The 5554-nt window shown below is 38.4% G+C and overlaps 1 pseudogene; it reads left to right on the forward strand.

The window, feature by feature from the left end:
• Positions 1-295: 295 nt before the first annotated feature.
• On the forward strand, positions 296-824 carry LOC102849784 (annotated as a pseudogene).
• Positions 825-5554: the final 4730 nt, after the last annotated feature.

The raw sequence follows: 5554 nt of genomic DNA on the forward strand, positions 1-5554 counted from the left end.
ATACAGAAATTAGAATGAAGTGTTCCATATTTTGGACCCTGAAATTAACTGGTGTGTAACTAAGGCTAACTCCTTTCACCTACAAATTTCGTCTTTGGATACAAAGGTAAGTGTGGATAGTCCTTAGGGAGGGACTGTTTAAAAAAAAAAAGAAGTGAACTATCACATCTTTCTTCCACTTCTGTGGAGTGACATATGCCTTCAAACTGTGAGCTTTTTGCTAACAGTCTAGTGCTTAACTATTATGTCATCAAAGATCTTTCTGGGCTTTCCTAGATGGTCAATTGTAGTGTGAATGGAGAATACGCACAGCATCTATGACACCAGCCCTCAGTATCTAGTGGAGAAGATTATGCAGACACGAATCTGTGAAATCAAGTACTGGAAAGAGTAATGTTTTGGATTTACAGCTAACTTTGTAGTTGATAAAGCTGTGGAGTTAAGATTTGTGGGTGGCATTTTTGGTGGCAACTTAAAACCAGCTCCCTTTTTATGTTTTTACCTTGAAGGTGCTGCAGATTCAACCTGAAAAGGTTATCATTATAGAATTTATAAAAAATGAAGACTTCAAATATGTCCACATGTTGGATATACTTTATATGAGGCTGACTGGCACTGAAATTGACTCCTACATGTTTCTGGAACCTCTGTACAATGACTATTGGAAAATCAAGAACCAAAACCAAAATGGGAAGTTTGAATTGATATATGTGGATGAGTTTATTGATCTCCTGCATAGTGAGATAGTTTGTGACATTCTGCCCCGACTACAGAAATGCTAAGTGCTACAGAAAGCTAAACAGTTGGAGTCTCCCTTGGGTTAAACTGTCGCTATATGCAGATGATATGATAGTGTACACAGAAAACCCCAAAGACTCAACAAAAAATATATTAGAGCTAGTCAACCAGGCTATAAGATCAATATCCAACAATCTGTGGGATTCCTCTACAGTAACAATGAGAACTCAGAGAAAGAAACCAAGAAAGTAATAGCATTTACAATAGCCAACCTCAAATTGAGATACTTTGGAGTAAACCTAACTAGAGACACAAAAGACCTATACAAATAAAACTACAGAACATTTCTGCAAGACACATAAAAGACCTAAAGAAATGGAAAAATGTGCTCTGTTCATGGATAGGAAGACTCCACATTGTGAAAATGACAATCTTAACAAAAGTATTCTACATATTCAATGCAATCCCAATCCACATACCAAATTCATTTTTCAAGGAGGAAACTGTCAAGATTATTTGGGGAGGAAAGAGAACCCAAATAAGCAAAACACTTCTGAAAAACAAAAATTAAGTTGGAGGCATAGCACTCCCTGACCTCAAAACCTACTACACAGTGGTAGTAACCAAAAGAGTATGGTACTGGTACGATGACAAGCACATAGATCAAGAGCACAGAATTAAGAACTCAGAAATGGACCTAGCTATCTATGGTCAACTAATATTTGACAACGAGATAAAACCTATCGAAGGGGGAAATGACAACCTCTTCAACAAATGGTGCAGGCATAATTCGACTACTTCCTGCAGAAAGCTGAAACAGGATCCACATCTCACACCACACACAAAAAATCAACTCAAGAAGGATCAGAGACCTGGGCATAAATTCCAAAACTATAAAGCTCATCAACGATAAACTGGGATAAAACCTAGATGGCCTAATCTATAGTGTAAAGAGATTGCCAAATATAGCCATAAATGCTCAATCTGGACAGGATAAAATTGATGAATGGGAGCCTCTAATGATTAAATTCCTGTGCACCTCAAAACTTTTCCTGATATAGTAAAAAGAAACCTACAGATTGGGGGAAAACATTTTGACAATACCATTTCAGACAAGGGTTTCATATTAACAGTTTACAAAATCCTACAGGGCCTCCCCAAGGGAAAAAAAACTGATAACACAAAAACAAAATGGACAAAAGACATGGAAAGAATTTTCACAGAGAATGATATTTGGATGGAAAACAGATATATGAAGAAATGCAGAATATCACTGGCAATAAAAGAGATGCAAATCAAGACTACAATGAGATATCATCTCACTTCAGTAGCAGTGACAAAGTTTAACAGGATAGCAAGTAATAAATGTTGGAAAGTATGTTGAGAGATAGTAATTTTTACATATTGTTGGTGGAATTTTAAAATGTTACCATCACTCTGGAAGGCAGTTTGGCATTTCCTCGGAAAGCTGAATCTAGGAATTCCATATGACCACTGTTTGGAACATACCCAGAAAGAATGAGAACTGAAACATAAATGGAACTTGTACACCAATGTTCATAATAGTGTTATTCACCATCGCAGGAACATGGAAACAGCCCAAATGTCCAAACACAAGTAGAATGGATTGAGAAACTATGATACATTTACACAGTGGAATATTATGCAGCACACAGGAGCAATGATTTTTGTAGATCACTATCAACTTGGGAGGAATTGGGGAGCATTATGTTCAGTCCCATAAGGACAAATACTGTATAAAACCATTATTCTAGAATGAGTATGAGGATCCAAGGAGGGAACGGGGACAGGGGGGACCAGAGGGGTGAGGATGGGTAGGGGGTGTGGAAGGTGGTTAATCATAAGCTTGCACAATTTAATGGGGGTGGTGGTTAAGGAAATGGAAAAGTTCCAGTGTCAAAATTATGTGTAAGAACTTTTGAAATAAACCAATATTAAAAAAAAAAAACAGCTCGTCCTTGAACATTCCTTTTATATTCTCCTTGTAAAATTAGTCTGGCTCACCTTAAGACACTGCTTCCTTTGAAGCGTATGCTCTAATGGTTGTCTTGTCTATTACATATTCACAAACTGGCCATAGAGGCAAGTGCATGTCATCATAGTTCCCCATTGCTGTTTTAAAATCATTATTATCCGCCTTTCAAAAACCCTTGCTCAACTATATGTTCCATTTTGTAACAGTTTTTAAATGTAGTCCTCAAATTCACTGATATTCCTTATAAAGAAATGACCTGTATTTTCCTTTATAAAAATAATCTGTACTGAAAAAAAAATAAAAAAAATAATTTGTACTGGTTTGCATACAAAATTCCTATGCACTAAGTTTCACTTATATACATTGGGTTTCACACATTTCTTCATTCACATTGTGTTTCAAAGGATCATTCCTCTGCATTGTGTTTTATAAAATTAACCACTATGCCCACTATTCTGTTTTTTCAGGTCCCTGCCATATCTTTCCTAATTCCTTCACTTCCTCCCTCTGCCTAATAAACTATGTGACCCTATGATTTCCTCCCCTCCCCACTCTTAGACTCCATACCTCTTCTCTTTCCCCCTTTGGACTTTTGTACACACCTTATTAGCTAACCTTCTGTTTTACAATAATGGTCTTACATAGTATTTGTCCTTATGAGACTGAGCTAGTTCATTCAGCTTAATGCTCTCTAGACCCTCCCATGTTATGTAGTATTTTTTTAAATCATTGCTCCTGAGTGCTACATAATATTCCACCATGTGAATGTACCACAATTTTTCAATCCATTCAATTGTTGATGGGCATTTGGCCGTTTCTATTTTCTTGTTATTGTGAATTTTGCTGCCGTGAACATTGATATACAAATCTTCATTCGATTTTCTTTGGGGTATATTCTGAGCAGTGGAATAGCTGAGTTATATGGAGTTTCTATGTTCAGCTTTTCGAGAAAATTTCAAACTGCCTTCCAGAGTGGTTGTATCATTTTACAGTCCCACCAACAGTGTGCCAGAGTTCCAATCTCTTCACATCCTCCCCAACATTTATTACTTGCTGTCCTATTAGACTTTGTCACGGCTATTGGGTGAGATGGTATCTCGTCCTGGTTTTGGTTTCCTTCTCTCTCATTGCCAGTGATTTTGAACATTTTTCCATGACTCTGTTGGCCATCTGAATGTCTTCCTCTGTGAAAAGTCTTTCTATGTCTTTTGGCTCTTTTGTAATTGGGTTATCTGTCCTTTTCTTGTGGAGGTCCGGTAGTAGTCTGTAAACTTTCATTATGAGATACTTATATGAGATGTCATTGCCAAATACTGGCTTGATTTGTTGGTTGTTTTTCTACCCCCAGTTAGTAGGTATTCTTTTTGCCCTATGGGAAAACGTTTTTGATGCACACATGGACTTACTCTTTAGAAGGTCGTCTTGTTGTTGTTGTTATGTACCATTGAGTCAAACTGACCCAAAGTTGACCCTCTCACGGGTTTTCAGAGGCAGTTAATCAGATGGGAGAAGATTGCCCATACTTCTCCCGCAGAACAGCTGGTAGCCTTAAACTGCCTGCCTTCAGGATTGCAGCACAGCTTCTTGCAACTAGGTTAACATAGCTCCTATTCTTCTATATTATCTACTCCTGATTGTGCATTTCTAGCAGTATTTGCCAATTTATTTATTATGTAGATTACATATTTATTGCTGAAACTGAAGAGGACTGAAGAGGACCTGAAGCACTTGCTTTGAAGCTCAACATCAAGAAAACAAAGATTCTCACCACTGGTCCAATTGGCAGCATCATGATAAATGATGAAGAGGTTGAGATTGTTAACAGCTACAGTTTGCTTGGCTCTACAATCAATACCCTTGGTACCAGCAGCCAGGAAGTTAAAAGACAAATTGCATTGGGAAAATCTGTTGTCAGAGACCTCCCCAAAGTATTGAAGAACAATGATGTCAGGCTAGAGACTAAGGTGCACTGATACAGGCAATTGTCTTTGCAATTACCTACTATGTATCAGAAAGCTGGACAATGACTAGGGATGATAGGAGAATTGATGTCTTTGAGCTGTGGTGCTAGAGAAGAGTATTGAATATAACATGGCCTGCTAGGAGAACAAAGAAGTTCACCCTGGAGAGGGTGAAACCAGGCTGCTCCTTGGAAGCAAGGATTCTGAAACTTCATCTGACGTACTTTGGACATGTTACAAGGTGGGATAGGTCCTTGGAGAGGGACGTCATGCTTGGGAGGGTGGAGGGACAGTGCCGGAGACAAAGACTCTGGGTGAGATGGATTGATTCAGTAATGGGGATAGATATGTCAGCAATAAGATTGGCATGTGATACAGCAGGGTTTAGGGCTGTTGTACATAGGGTTACTATGAGTCGCAGGTGACTCAACAACACATAATAACAACAGCAACATTTATACCTAGGCTAGGTCTTATAAGTTTGATCCATTTTTATCTCTTACAATGTTTTTTGGTTTTGGACTTTCCATCTAGGCCTTGATCCACTTTGAGTTGATTTTTCTATGTGGTGTGAGATGTGAATTGTGCTTCTGCTTTCTGCAGGTAGAAGTTCAGTTTTGCCAGCATCAATTGTTGTAAAAGTTTTTGTTTCCCCATTTGATAGGTTTTGTTTCCTTGTTGAATACCAGTTGACCGTAGGTTGTTGTTGTTGTTGTTATGTGCCATCGAGTCATTTGCGACTCATAGTGACCCTATGTACAACAGCCCTAAACTATGCTCTATCCTGTGACAATCTCATTGCCTCTGACACACCCATCCCGAGTGCCCCAGTCACTGAATCAATCCACCTCATAGAGGG

The sequence above is a fragment of the Elephantulus edwardii genome, unplaced genomic scaffold, assembly GCF_000299155.1.
Source record: "Elephantulus edwardii isolate Elephantulus edwardi_28Jun2011 unplaced genomic scaffold, EleEdw1.0 scaffold00117, whole genome shotgun sequence".
Taxonomy (NCBI): Eukaryota; Metazoa; Chordata; class Mammalia; order Macroscelidea; family Macroscelididae; genus Elephantulus; species Elephantulus edwardii.